The sequence below is a fragment of the Phalangium opilio genome, unplaced genomic scaffold (assembly GCF_054372755.1).
Source record: "Phalangium opilio isolate 3A_F unplaced genomic scaffold, DU_Popi_V2 ptg001170l_1, whole genome shotgun sequence".
Taxonomy (NCBI): Eukaryota; Metazoa; Arthropoda; class Arachnida; order Opiliones; family Phalangiidae; genus Phalangium; species Phalangium opilio.
Window position 1 is genome coordinate 11,677,402 of NW_028324255.1, and position 15,529 is coordinate 11,692,930.

Here is a 15,529-nt window from a genome sequence, read left to right on the forward strand (position 1 = left end):
ATTTATACACAAATGTCCCCAGATATAAGGTTGGAAGACTGTTTAGGTCCCCACTTGTAAACCTGAAATTATCTCAAAACTTAAGTGTTAAGCTAGAAATAGGACTGATTACTTAAATTTCATTCTGATAATCAATATTTAAACTATAAAATTAAAATATACATGAAATTAGAAAATGTGTGTTTAAAAGACCCCACTTGTCTGTTGAAATGACGGTGAAGGTCCCCACTTTAAATTTATCGAGTGTGAAAAATGAAATTGAAATACTTGATTGAACCATATAGGCTTTGACACTAATTTAAAACCTAATAATTTATACACAAATGTCCCCAGATATAAGGTTGGAAGACTGTTTAGGTCCCCACTTGTAAACCTGAAATCAGCTCAAAACTTAAGTGTTAAGCCTTTAAAAGGTCCGATTACCTAAATTTCATTATAATAATCAATATTTAAAATATAAAATTAAAATATACATGAAATTAGAAAATGTGTGTTTAAAAGACCCCACTTGTCTGTTGAAATGACGGTGAAGGTCCCCACTTGTAAATTTATCGAGTGTGAAAAATGAAATTGAAATACTTGATTGAACCATATAGGCTTTGACACTAATTTAAAACCTAATATTTTATACACAAATGTCCCCAGATATAAGGTTGGAAGACTGTTTAGGTCCCCACTTGTAAACCTGAAATTAGCTCAAAACTTAAGTGTTAAGCTAGAAATAGGACTGATTACTTAAATTTCATTCTGATAATCAATATTTAAACTATAAAATTAAAATATACATGAAATTAGAAAATGTGTGTTTAAAAGACCCAACTTGTCTGTTGAAATGACTGTGAAGGTCCCCACTTGTAAATTTATCGATTGTGAAAAATGAAATTGAAATACCTGATGGAAATATATAGGCTTTGACACTAATTTAAAACCTAATAATTTATACACAAATGTCCCCAGATATAAGGTTGGAAGACTGTTTAGGTCCCCACTTGTAAACCTGAAATCAGCTCAAAATTTAAGTGTTAAGCCTTTAAAAGGTCCGATTACCTAAATTTCATTATAATAATCAATATTTAAAATATAAAATTAAAATATACATGAAATTAGAAAATGTGTGTTTAAAAGACCCCACTTGTCTGTTGAAATGACGGTGAAGGTCCCCACTTGTAAATTTATCGAGTGTGAAAAATGAAATTGAAATACTTGATTGAACCATATAGGCTTTGACACTAATTTAAAACCTAATAATTTATACACAAATGTCCCCAGATATAAGGTTGGAAGACTGTTTAGGTCCCCACTTGTAAACCTGAAATCAGCTCAAAACTTAAGTGTTAAGCCTTTAAAAGGTCCGATTACCTAAATTTCATTATAATAATCAATATTTAAAATATAAAATTAAAATATACATGAAATTAGAAAATGTGTGTTTAAAAGACCCCACTTGTCTGTTGAAATGACGGTGAAGGTCCCCACTTGTAAATTTATCGAGTGTGAAAAATGAAATTGAAATACTTGATTGAACCATATAGGCTTTGACACTAATTTAAAACCTAATAATTTATACACAAATGTCCCCAGATATAAGGTTGGAAGACTGTTTAGGTCCCCACTTGTAAACCTGAAATTAGCTCAAAACTTAAGTGTTAAGCTAGAAATAGGACTGATTACTTAAATTTCATTCTGATAATCAATATTTAAACTATAAAATTAAAATATACATGAAATTAGAAAATGTGTGTTTAAAAGACCCAACTTGTCTGTTGAAATGACTGTGAAGGTCCCCACTTGTAAATTTATCGATTGTGAAAAATGAAATTGAAATACCTGATGGAAATATATAGGCTTTGACACTAATTTAAAACCTAATAATTTATACACAAATGTCCCCAGATATAAGGTTGGAAGACTGTTTAGGTCCCCACTTGTAAACCTGAAATCAGCTCAAAATTTAAGTGTTAAGCCTTTAAAAGGTCCGATTACCTAAATTTCATTATAATAATCAATATTTAAAATATAAAATTAAAATATACATGAAATTAGAAAATGTGTGTTTAAAAGACCCCACTTGTCTGTTGAAATGACGGTGAAGGTCCCCACTTGTAAATTTATCGAGTGTGAAAAATGAAATTGAAATACTTGATTGAACCATATAGGCTTTGACACTAATTTAAAACCTAATAATTTATACACAAATGTCCCCAGATATAAGGTTGGAAGACTGTTTAGGTCCCCACTTGTAAACCTGAAATTAGCTCAAAACTTAAGTGTTAAGCTAGAAATAGGACTGATTACTTAAATTTCATTCTGATAATCAATATTTAAACTATAAAATTAAAATATACATGAAATTAGAAAATGTGTGTTTAAAAGACCCAACTTGTCTGTTGAAATGACTGTGAAGGTCCCCACTTGTAAATTTATCGATTGTGAAAAATGAAATTGAAATACCTGATGGAAATATATAGGCTTTGACACTAATTTAAAACCTAATAATTTATACACAAATGTCCCCAGATATAAGGTTGGAAGACTGTTTAGGTCCCCACTTGTAAACCTGAAATCAGCTCAAAATTTAAGTGTTAAGCCTTTAAAAGGTCCGATTACCTAAATTTCATTATAATAATCAATATTTAAAATATAAAATTAAAATATACATGAAATTAGAAAATGTGTGTTTAAAAGACCCCACTTGTCTGTTGAAATGACGGTGAAGGTCCCCACTTGTAAATTTATCGAGTGTGAAAAATGAAATTGAAATACTTGATTGAACCATATAGGCTTTGACACTAATTTAAAACCTAATAATTTATACACAAATGTCCCCAGATATAAGGTTGGAAGACTGTTTAGGTCTCCACTTGTAAACCTGAAATTATCTCAAAACTTAAGTGTTAAGCTAGAAATAGGACTGATTACTTAAATTTCATTCTGATAATCAATATTTAAACTATAAAATTAAAATATACATGAAATTAGAAAATGTGTGTTTAAAAGACCCCACTTGTCTGTTGAAATGACGGTGAAGGTCCCCACTTGTAAATTTATCGAGTGTGAAAAATGAAATTGAAATACCTGATGGAACCATATAGGCTTCGACACTAGTACAAAATCTAATAATTTACACACAAATGTCCCCAGATATAAGGTTGGAAGACTGTTTAGGTCCCCACTTGTAAACCTGAAATTAGCTCAAAACTTAAGTGTTAAGCTAGAAATAGGACTGATTACTTAAATTTCATTCTGATAATCAATATTTAAACTATAAAATTAAAATATACATGAAATTAGAAAATGTGTGTTTAAAAGACCCCACTTGTCTGTTGAAATGACGGTGAAGGTCCCCACTTTAAATTTATCGAGTGTGAAAAATGAAATTGAAATACTTGATTGAACCATATAGGCTTTGACACTAATTTAAAACCTAATAATTTATACACAAATGTCCCCAGATATAAGGTTGGAAGACTGTTTAGGTCCCCACTTGTAAACCTGAAATTAGCTCAAAACTTAAGTGTTAAGCTAGAAATAGGACTGATTACTTAAATTTCATTCTGATAATCAATATTTAAACTATAAAATTAAAATATACATGAAATTAGAAAATGTGTGTTTAAAAGACCCAACTTGTCTGTTGAAATGACTGTGAAGGTCCCCACTTGTAAATTTATCGATTGTGAAAAATGAAATTGAAATACCTGATGGAAATATATAGGCTTTGACACTAATTTAAAACCTAATAATTTATACACAAATGTCCCCAGATATAAGGTTGGAAGACTGTTTAGGTCCCCACTTGTAAACCTGAAATTAGCTCAAAACTTAAGTGTTAAGCTAGAAATAGGACTGATTACTTAAATTTCATTCTGATAATCAATATTTAAACTATAAAATTAAAATATACATGAAATTAGAAAATGTGTGTTTAAAAGACCCAACTTGTCTGTTGAAATGACTGTGAAGGTCCCCACTTGTAAATTTATCGATTGTGAAAAATGAAATTGAAATACCTGATGGAAATATATAGGCTTTGACACTAATTTAAAACCTAATAATTTATACACAAATGTCCCCAGATATAAGGTTGGAAGACTGTTTAGGTCCCCACTTGTAAACCTGAAATCAGCTCAAAATTTAAGTGTTAAGCCTTTAAAAGGTCCGATTACCTAAATTTCATTATAATAATCAATATTTAAAATATAAAATTAAAATATACATGAAATTAGAAAATGTGTGTTTAAAAGACCCCACTTGTCTGTTGAAATGACGGTGAAGGTCCCCACTTGTAAATTTATCGAGTGTGAAAAATGAAATTGAAATACTTGATTGAACCATATAGGCTTTGACACTAATTTAAAACCTAATAATTTATACACAAATGTCCCCAGATATAAGGTTGGAAGACTGTTTAGGTCCCCACTTGTAAACCTGAAATTAGCTCAAAACTTAAGTGTTAAGCTAGAAATAGGACTGATTACTTAAATTTCATTCTGATAATCAATATTTAAACTATAAAATTAAAATATACATGAAATTAGAAAATGTGTGTTTAAAAGACCCAACTTGTCTGTTGAAATGACTGTGAAGGTCCCCACTTGTAAATTTATCGATTGTGAAAAATGAAATTGAAATACCTGATGGAAATATATAGGCTTTGACACTAATTTAAAACCTAATAATTTATACACAAATGTCCCCAGATATAAGGTTGGAAGACTGTTTAGGTCCCCACTTGTAAACCTGAAATCAGCTCAAAATTTAAGTGTTAAGCCTTTAAAAGGTCCGATTACCTAAATTTCATTATAATAATCAATATTTAAAATATAAAATTAAAATATACATGAAATTAGAAAATGTGTGTTTAAAAGACCCCACTTGTCTGTTGAAATGACGGTGAAGGTCCCCACTTGTAAATTTATCGAGTGTGAAAAATGAAATTGAAATACTTGATTGAACCATATAGGCTTTGACACTAATTTAAAACCTAATAATTTATACACAAATGTCCCCAGATATAAGGTTGGAAGACTGTTTAGGTCTCCACTTGTAAACCTGAAATTATCTCAAAACTTAAGTGTTAAGCTAGAAATAGGACTGATTACTTAAATTTCATTCTGATAATCAATATTTAAACTATAAAATTAAAATATACATGAAATTAGAAAATGTGTGTTTAAAAGACCCCACTTGTCTGTTGAAATGACGGTGAAGGTCCCCACTTGTAAATTTATCGAGTGTGAAAAATGAAATTGAAATACCTGATGGAACCATATAGGCTTCGACACTAGTACAAAATCTAATAATTTACACACAAATGTCCCCAGATATAAGGTTGGAAGACTGTTTAGGTCCCCACTTGTAAACCTGAAATTAGCTCAAAACTTAAGTGTTAAGCTAGAAATAGGACTGATTACTTAAATTTCATTCTGATAATCAATATTTAAACTATAAAATTAAAATATACATGAAATTAGAAAATGTGTGTTTAAAAGACCCCACTTGTCAGTTGAAATGACGGTGAAGGTCCCCACTTGTAAATTTATCGAGTGTGAAAAATGAAATTGAAATACTTGATTGAACCATATAGGCTTTGACACTAATTTAAAACCTAACAATTTATACACAAATGTCCCCAGATATAAGGTTGGAAGACTGTTTAGGTCCCCACTTGTAAACCTGAAATCAGCTCAAATCTTAAGTGTTAAGCTAGAAATAGGACTGATTACTTAAATTTCATTCTGATAATCAATATTTAAACTATAAAATTAAAATATACATGAAATTAGAAAATGTGTGTTTAAAAGACCCCACTTGTCTGTTGAAATGACGGTGAAGGTCCCCACTTGTAAATTTATCGAGTGTGAAAAATGAAACTGAAATACCTGATGGAACCATATAGGCTTCGACACTAGTACAAAATCTAATAATTTATACACAAATGTCCCCAGATATAAGGTTGGAAGACTGTTTAGGTCCCCACTTGTAAACCTGAAATTAGCTCAAAACTTAAGTGTTAAGCTAGAAATAGGACTGATTACTTAAATTTCATTCGGATAATCAATATTTAAACTATAAAATTAAAATATACATGAAATTAGAAAATGTGTGTTTAAAAGACCCCACTTGTCTGTTGAAATGACTGTGAAGGTCCCCACTTGTAAATTTATCGAGTGTGAAAATGAAATTGAAATACCTGATGGAAATATATAGGCTTTGACACTAATTTAAAACCTAATAATTTATACACAAATGTCCCCAGATATAAGGTTGGAAGACGGTTTAGGTCCCCACTTGTAAACCTGAAATCAGCTCAAATCTTAAGTGTTAAGACTTTAAAAGGTCCGACTACCTAAATTTCATTCTGATAATCAATATTTAAACTATAAAATTAAAATATACATGAAATTAGAAAATGTGTGTTTAAAAGACCCCACTTGTCTGTTGAAATGACGGTGAAGGTCCCCACTTGTAAATTTATCGAGTGTGAAAAATGAAATTGAAATACTTGATTGAACCATATAGGCTTTGACACTAATTTAAAACCTAATAATTTATACACAAATGTCCCCAGATATAAGGTTGGAAGACTGTTTAGTTCCCCACTTGTAAACCTGAAATTAGCTCAAAACTTAAGTGTTAAGCTAGAAATAGGACTGATTACTTAAATTTCATTCTGATAATCAATATTTAAACTATAAAATTAAAATATACATGAAATTAGAAAATGTGTGTTTAAAAGACCCCACTTGTCAGTTGAAATGACGGTGAAGGTCCCCACTTGTAAATTTATCGAGTGTGAAAAATGAAATTGAAATACCTGATGGAAATATATAGGCTTTGACACTAATTTAAAACCTAATAATTTATACACAAATGTCCCCAGATATAAGGTTGGAAGACGGTTTAGGTTCCCACTTGTAAACCTGAAATCAGCTCAAAACTTAAGTGTTAAGCCTTTAAAAGGTCCGATTACCTAAATTTCATTCTGATAATCAATATTTAAACTATAAAATTAAAATATACATGAAATTAGAAAATGTGTGTTTAAAAGACCCCACTTGTCTGTTGAAATGACGGTGAAGGTCCCCACTTGTAAATTTATCGAGTGTGAAAAATGAAATTGAAATACTTGATTGAACCATATAGGCTTTGACAGTAATTTAAAACCTAATAATTTATACACAAATGTCCCCAGATATAAGGTTGGAAGACTGTTTAGGTCCCCACTTGTAAACCTGAAATCAGCTCAAAACTTAAGTGTTAAGCCTTTAAAAGGTCCGATTACCTAAATTTCATTATAATAATCAATATTTAAAATATAAAATTAAAATAATGATTACAATTTTCCTTAATTTAGTAGGAATAAGATTTATTACGCTTGTCAGTTATCGATGTAAAAAATAATCTACGAGAAGGCTTCGAAAATATCGTTGAAATCTTTCAGATTCCTGAAGATAATCAGTTTATGTAATATGGAAAGCTCTTGGAAAAAAACAATCTTGGCAAAACATGCAAATCCAAGACTGCCTGCAGATATTAGCATTGAATCTTAAGCTTGACATATGCAACCGTTAAAGTTATTCTTTAACGCCACCAAGAATTATTCATATGTTTTATTTATTTGTTGTTTGCTACATAAAGTCAGAGTTTACCGCCTTGTACTACAAATGGTTATAATTTTCACAGTAATTGTATATAAGAGTAATAAATGCATATATATATATATATATAAAAAATACAGTTGGTTATAGTTATCACAGTTAAATATATATAAAATTAATAATTCATCGGTGGTAATAAAGTGCAATCTGATGTTAAGGTATTGGTTTTCTTTAGGTAGAAATAAAATTGTTTGATTCATTTAAACAGACAAATATAACTACTTGAATATAAGCATTATTTGGTATGTTGAACATAAAAGAATACTTATTTGAACCTTTAAAACATTTTGGTAAGTAAAATAAGGGTCTAGTTCGTCAAATTTGAGGAAATTTAAATTAAATATGAAGAATATTTGAAGTGGAAATGCTATAGTTTTCAATCTTCATTTAAAGCAACGGAGAGAGCAAAGTCTTAAGTATATGCTATAATTAAAGGATAAAGATTATGAATGTAATTATTATGTTCTTTAAACTGTTAAAAATAAGGTAAATCAGCTTCAGTTACAGGTGATCCATCCTCAGTTCAAATAGTTTCCAGTAAAATGTTTTAATAATGGCGTTGTTTTAGGTTGCGGTGTTGCTTTTAAGAAAGTCAATTTTCCATTTAGGGGAGAAACAATTAGTGGACCCTCATTAACACTATCCTGAAGCACCGAAATATCAGGGCAATTAAGAGAAAAAAGTATGTCCGAGTTAAGGTCAGTTTTTGCCCCAAGTCAAAAAAAATGATGAAACGTTAGTTAATTTAATATCTAAAATATTTTGCTGAATTCCAAACCGAGAATTCTTGAGATACCGCTCAAACTCTGAGTACAGTTGCTAAACATAGATTTTACTCGGGGGAAAGAGATACAAGAAATCCGAGCTGTGCTTATTAATTAGTTAGCTCATTAAAATTAAAACTAATTGGCATTTTCACTACTTGAAAATGAAAATAGATAATTTGGAAATAATTATAATAAATTAGTATGCATCGGAAAGAAATTTATCTATTGAAAAATTAATTGGGTTTTGTTTTGGCTAATTAGCCGATTGGATTTTCAATTAATCTCTTTCGACGATTTTAAGTAAAAAAATCGAGTTTTATCTACACGAGAGAGAATGCATCCCACTACCAGTAGTGAGGGGGGAACAAAATTGTTATCCCGTCCAATGTTTCCTTTCTTTCTCTCACAGTGAAGTCTATGACTCTTTCGTGAATCGTAACTCCCATATTTCGATGTTTCCATGATTTTCCCTTCTTGAATTAATAGTAGTGGACCGGCTAGTGCCCATAGATTTACAAATCCGGAGTCCGATTTAGGAGCAGTGGCAAGAAAAATTCTGAAATGAAACAAAATTTAGCATGACGGAAGTTTCGAAGCTTGGCTCACTTCTCGAGAATAATACATTTTAGGCTTCCATACCCCTTTATCGAAAACATTAAATGCATTACCAAAGGCGGAATAGGAAGTCTATGGGCACTTTTAAGGCGTTATTTGTTACTTGCAGTTTTTTTGACCTTAATTATACAGGTAAATAATTAGAAATTTGAAATTGTAATTTATTACTTGAAAAATAGATGACTAATTTATCATTGAATTTAACTATTTTATGTCTTATTGCTAATTAATTAGTTCAAAACCATTTTTCTAATTGCTATTTATAATTATTTAGTTGCCAGTTAATTAGCACAGCTCAGCAAGAAATTAACATATTAAAGGTATTCATGTTTTTTTGAGATTTTGAAAGATACAAACAATTTTCACTAGCGCGATTACCCTAAAAATCTTCCTACTATTGAAGCTTTTCATTATTACAGGCTAATAAGAGAAACCTTAATTAATTCTGTGATGCTAGAACATATCAATTTAAGACTAGAGATTTTAAAGAAGCTAAATGCGAATAATATTGCAAAAAAATTCGAGAAGAATTGGTTTGGCATTGTATTTTATTAACGTTGTTTTACTTATTTATAACAAATTTCTTTACAACGGTGTTTTCATTCCCAAATTTATCGACATTTCAAAATAAAAAATGGCTTGAAAAGAAAATTATTTGTAACCACTAAATATTTTGCTTTAAAATTGCCTTAGTTCCTTTAATTTACCTCCCTTGTAATTTGAACAATTACTTAAAAAGAAGCCTATTAAATATTTAACCCACAGTTTCTAAATACGATTGAAACAAAGTGTTTCTACCCTTTTTGTCTATTCATACATCTAGATTTTCCAGAGTGAAAATATAGTAGAAAATAAAGGTAGGATCCTCAATTATTCATAATAGATAAATCGCGCCGGCATTTATTACAATACTTTTAAATCCTACGACTCATACCGTTCGAAGCTCTCTGTTTGAACTTTCCATCTGTAGGCACTGATTGCGATTGAGTCTCAAGTAATTAATTATGGCTTTAAAAACTATTTAAACGCTTCAATTTTCCTAATTTATTATGAATACGAATTATTACTAATTAATATTTTCAATCCACCATAAGGTCATAAGATATGTTCCATAAGTTTGTCACTGGTTACTGAGAGCTTGTGTTGAAGTGACGTTGACAAAGGCTTAACACAGACTAAATAGAAAGATGGACTGGAAAACCGAGTGTACTCAATTCTAGGGTCCATCTCGATAGCTCTCAGTAAGTCTCTAGCATAAGTTTCATACTTACGGAAAATAACTTATTAACTTATGATCCACCTTATTCCCTATCGCCAGAAAATAGGCTTATCTTGTGATTCGTGGAGGAGAGGCACGGGAAGAAATTCGTCTGTCGGCTGCTACTGTAACATACCACAGACGAATTTCTCAATTTTCTTCCAGTTAATCCCCTCCAAGAATCCCGAGATAGCCCCAACTTAAGACGATTGGGATTAAGGTGGATTAGCTGTCATAACCGAGAAAAAATAACTTCCCCACTGTTTTCATCTAAAAGTAATTAATCTAACCTTGATATCTCACAAATGTCTGCGGTAATTCAAATTACGCTTGGAACCAGTTTCCATTTAAACGACACTTTAATTAGGATTATTTTAAATTTGTGTAATTAGTCCAAAATTCACATGTTGTGAAGGAATTGCAAAATAAATGCGAACAAACCAGAAGCCTTCCAGAAGCTATATCAAACCCATAATAGGGACTTGGCAGTACTACATCATGCAACGTCAGTCTACCTTCAGTAGTGCTAAAAAACCTACCAGGAGGAGGGGCTTATATAGCTTTCATTCTGTTAAAAAACATACCATAATGGCGCTGGGGGCGGAGTTAAGCCCGAATTGCCAAGTTCCTATTCTTCCAATTAGTTGCAACAATTAATTCTCCTTTTCAACAGAGATTAACGCCGATAACGATGAAGACACTTGTACGCGACTCTTAAGTCACATAACACAAGCCTGCAGTGTACCACATGACCACGTCCACGTTTTTAGTTATTCGTAAACCTTCGGTATAGTAACCCATAATGTACCCAAAGAGAAACGAAGAGTGAAATTTTCTTGTCCACTTTTAAAAATATATTTAGCCCAAGTCCCAAAGGCCCCACGTCAAGTGATGCTATCTGTCTCTGTTATCCGATCTATTTTATCCCTTTCATGCATTATCATTATATATAAATCCGCCTACAATTCGTCACGTAGATTTTCTTGTCAGAAGTAAATGAACTTAAAGCTACAACTCTATGTTAAATTTTATTTTCAACAAGCCGTTAATATAATTTTAAACATATTTAGCCTTATCAAACACAATTAGAAACTCTCCCAGATAGTAATAAATACATTTCAACCATAAGATTTCTGGAAATCAGAGGCAAAATTCAAAAATAAACTTTTCGCGCCACGGTAATCTACTTCTGTCTCCTTTTTACCAGTCTTTGAACAACACTCCTACCCCGAACCCGATTTCCATCTGTTTCTTTCATGTACATGTAAAGAACCAACAGTAGTTGGCAGAACAAAACAGAAGGTGTATAATTCTCCCCTACATTCTCTGCACTGTCATAATGGATGGCAACCAGACGAGATTCTCCTCTCCTCTCGTTTTGTTGTGAAATCATAAACGCGTGAGGAAATTTTTTTCTCGCTATAGGATAGGCGACTCCGAGGGGTCGGTCATTCACGAAATCCAACTTAAGAAATAAGAAATCAATAACAAAATCAGAAATCCGGAATGAAATCAAACTTATTTCGCTGATTTCGAAATTTTACAAAAATCCGAAATCAGTAACGAAATAACGAAATCAGAAAATCAGTAAAGAAAAAAACAAAATAAAAAAATCATTAAAAAAATCACAAAATCAGTAAAGACATCGCGAAATTCATTAAAACAATCACAAAATCCAAGAAAAAATCTCAGAATCCAACGAAATCAACAGAAAAATCTGAAAATACGAGGAAATCACAGGAAATACCTCAAAATCCGTGGAAATATAATCCGACGAAATCCGTGGGAATTTATCGAATCTTGAAATGAATCAAAATCCGACGAAATCAAACGATACACGAAGAAATCAAATTGGATTTTGAAATCCCGTACATTTTATCCAAAATATCCAACCCCTCGCTCTACTCCTTACCTCCGACGGCAGCTGACGCGATATATACACTGTTCCAGCTTCGGTGGTCAGTTCGAGCAATGCTAGGTCTCTATGGGAGGTAGGTTTTTGCGTACTGCCAACAGAAGAAAGCAATACTGATATTTAGGATTTTAAAACGCGATATTCTGTATAATGAAACAAAATATTTGTTCGTCGTTACATAGAGACCTAGTTTTGCTTGTGCTGAAAGCCACTGCTGATAACCAATACTGGAACAAAGTATATAAATCTATAAATCCACAGGAAAAAAACAACAAAATAAATCCTCCTCTCACAAAGACTTTAATAACTCACTCTAATACAAGAAACTTTTTCTGTTATAGTTAAAATATTGATTATCAGAATGAAATTTAAGTAATCAGTCCTATTTCTAGCTTAACAATTAAGTTTTGAGCTAATTTCAGGTTTACAAGTGGGGACCTAAACCGTCTTCCTACCTTATATCTGGGGACATTTGTGTATAAACTATTAGATTTTGAATTAGTTTCAAAGCCTATATGATTCCATCAAGTATTTCATTTTTCACACTCGATAAATTTACAAGTGGGGACCTTCACTGTCATTTCAACTGACAAGTGGGGTCTTTTAAACACACATTTTCAAATTTCATGTATATTATTACTTTATAGTTAAAATATTGATTATAAGAATAAAATTTAAGTAATCAGTCCTATTTCTAGCTTAACACTCAAGTTTTGAGCTAATTTCAGGATTACAAGTGGGGACCTAAACCGTCTTCCTACCTTATATCTGGGGACATTTGTGTATAAATTATTAGGTTTTAAATTAGTGTCAAAGCCTATATGGTTCAATCAAGTATTTCAATTTCAATTTCATTTTTCACACTCGATAAATTTACAAGTGGGGACCTTCACCGTCATTTCAACAGACAAGTGGGGTCTTTTAAACACACATTTTCTAATTTCATGTATATTTTAATTTTATTGTTTAAATATTGATTATCAGAATGAAATTTAAGTAATCAGTCCTATTTCTAGCTTAACACTTAAGTTTTGAGTTAATTTCAGGTTTACAAGTAGGGACCTAAACAGTCTTCCAACCTTATATCTGGGGACATTTGTGTATAAATTATTAGATTTTGTACTAGTGTCGAAGCCTATATGGTTCCATCAGGTATTTCAATTTCATTTCTCACACTCGATAAATTTACAAGTGGGGACCTTCACCGTCATTTCAACAGACAAGTGGGGTCTTTTAAACACAAATTTTCTAATTTCATGTATATTTTAATTTTATAGTTTAAATATTGATTATTATAATGATATTTAGGTAATCGGACCTTTGAAAGGCTTAACACTTAAGTTTTGAGCTGATTTCAGGTTTACAAGTGGGGACCTAAACAGTCTTCCAACCTTATATCTGGGGACATTTGTGTATAAATTATTAGGTTTTAAATTAGTGTCAAAGCATATATATATTTCCATCAGGTATTTCAATTTCATTTTTCACACTCGATAAATTTACAAGTGGGGACCTTCACCGTCATTTCAACAGACAAGTGGGGTCTTTTAAACACACATTTTCTAATTTCATGTATATTTTAATTTTATAGTTTAAATATTGATTATCAGAATGAAATTTAAGTAATCAGTCCTATTTCTAGCTTAACACTTAAGTTTTGAGCTAATTTCAGGTTTACAAGTGGGGACCTAAACAGTCTTCCAACCTTATATCTGGGGACATTTGTGTATAAATTATTAGGTTTTAAATTAGTGTCTAAGCCTATATGGTTCAATCAAGTATTTCAATTTCATTTTTCACACTCGATAAATTTACAAGTGGGGACCTTCACCGTCATTTCAACAGACAAGTGGGGTCTTTTAAACACACATTTTCTAATTTCATGTATATTTTAATTTTATAGTTTAAATATTGATTATCAGAATGAAATTTAGGTAATCGGACCTTTGAAAGGCTTAACACTTAAGTTTTGAGCTGATTTCAGGTTTACAAGTGGGGACCTAAACAGTCTTCCAACCTTATATCTGGGGACATTTGTGTATAAATTAAGAGATTTTGAATTAGTTTCAAAGCCTATATGATTCCATCAAGTATTTCATTTTTCACACCCGATACACACATTTTCTAAATACATGTATATTATACTTTTGTAATTAAAATGTAGATTATTATGATGAAATTTTAGAAATAGGATCTTTACGGTTCCTTCAAATATTTGAAGATATTTTTTTAAACTAGAAAATTTTACAAGTGGGGACCTTCGCTGTCATTTCAACGGACAAGTGGGGTCGTTAATATACATGTTTTCAAGATTCATTTTAATTCACTTTTTTTTAATTAAAATATTGATAATTATGATGAAATTTACATTATATGTAACGTTAGTCCCATTTTAAAATGTGGGGAACTTGGCCATCTTTTTAATGTACATCTGGGGACATATAGTTTTTTAAATCGAGTTAATGTTTTAAACGAAGTTAATTTAATGACGCCTAAAGAATTAGGAAAAGTAGTTTTCGTACGTCAAGTGTAATTAAATTATGAAAAAATCACCGTTCGGTCTGTGAGATACAAGATTTTATATTGTTATCGCTGAATAATGTATATTTTGTATTTCTAAAGTAGCGACATCTATCTGTGCTTATTGTAATGAAAACCCATTTTTGAGCCCCCACATGTACGCCGAAGAGACCATATGGTCCTCATTTCGTACAACTGGGTACCCGGGTGTGTGAAAACCTCTGGCGACATCTCTCGGATATGTGTTAATTTCCATGGTCCCCACTTGTAATGTGAAAAGACCAAGTACCTTACAAGTGGGGACTTTTTTAAAAAAATTAATTTGGGCTCTAATTAGTCTAATTATATCATTTATCTAATTACTTACACCCCAGTAGCACTGCTGACGTAGGGCCTACATGGTCGGCTTTGTGTGTTACCGACGAGTTGGTAAAAAGTCACTAATAAGTCGGGAGAGTAATGGTTTGAAAGTCGAAATGTCCGCCTGGAGGGACGATGGCCCGCCGGTTTTCCTACTGTTTTGAGGCTACTATAAAACGACTGTTGGCCGACTATATGTCGGCGTCATTATGCCTACCTAAAGCCACGCTCAATCCGACGATTTCCCGGCTATTTAGTATAGGAACGGTAAATCGTCGGTAAAGGGCTGGTAGAGTAAGGGTTTGAGAGTCGAAATGTCCGCCCGGCGGGACGACGGCCCGCCGGTTTTCAGACTGTTATGAGGCGACTATAAAACGACTGTTGGCCGACTATAGGTCGGCGTAGAGATGTGAGTCGGTAATTTACGGTCCGT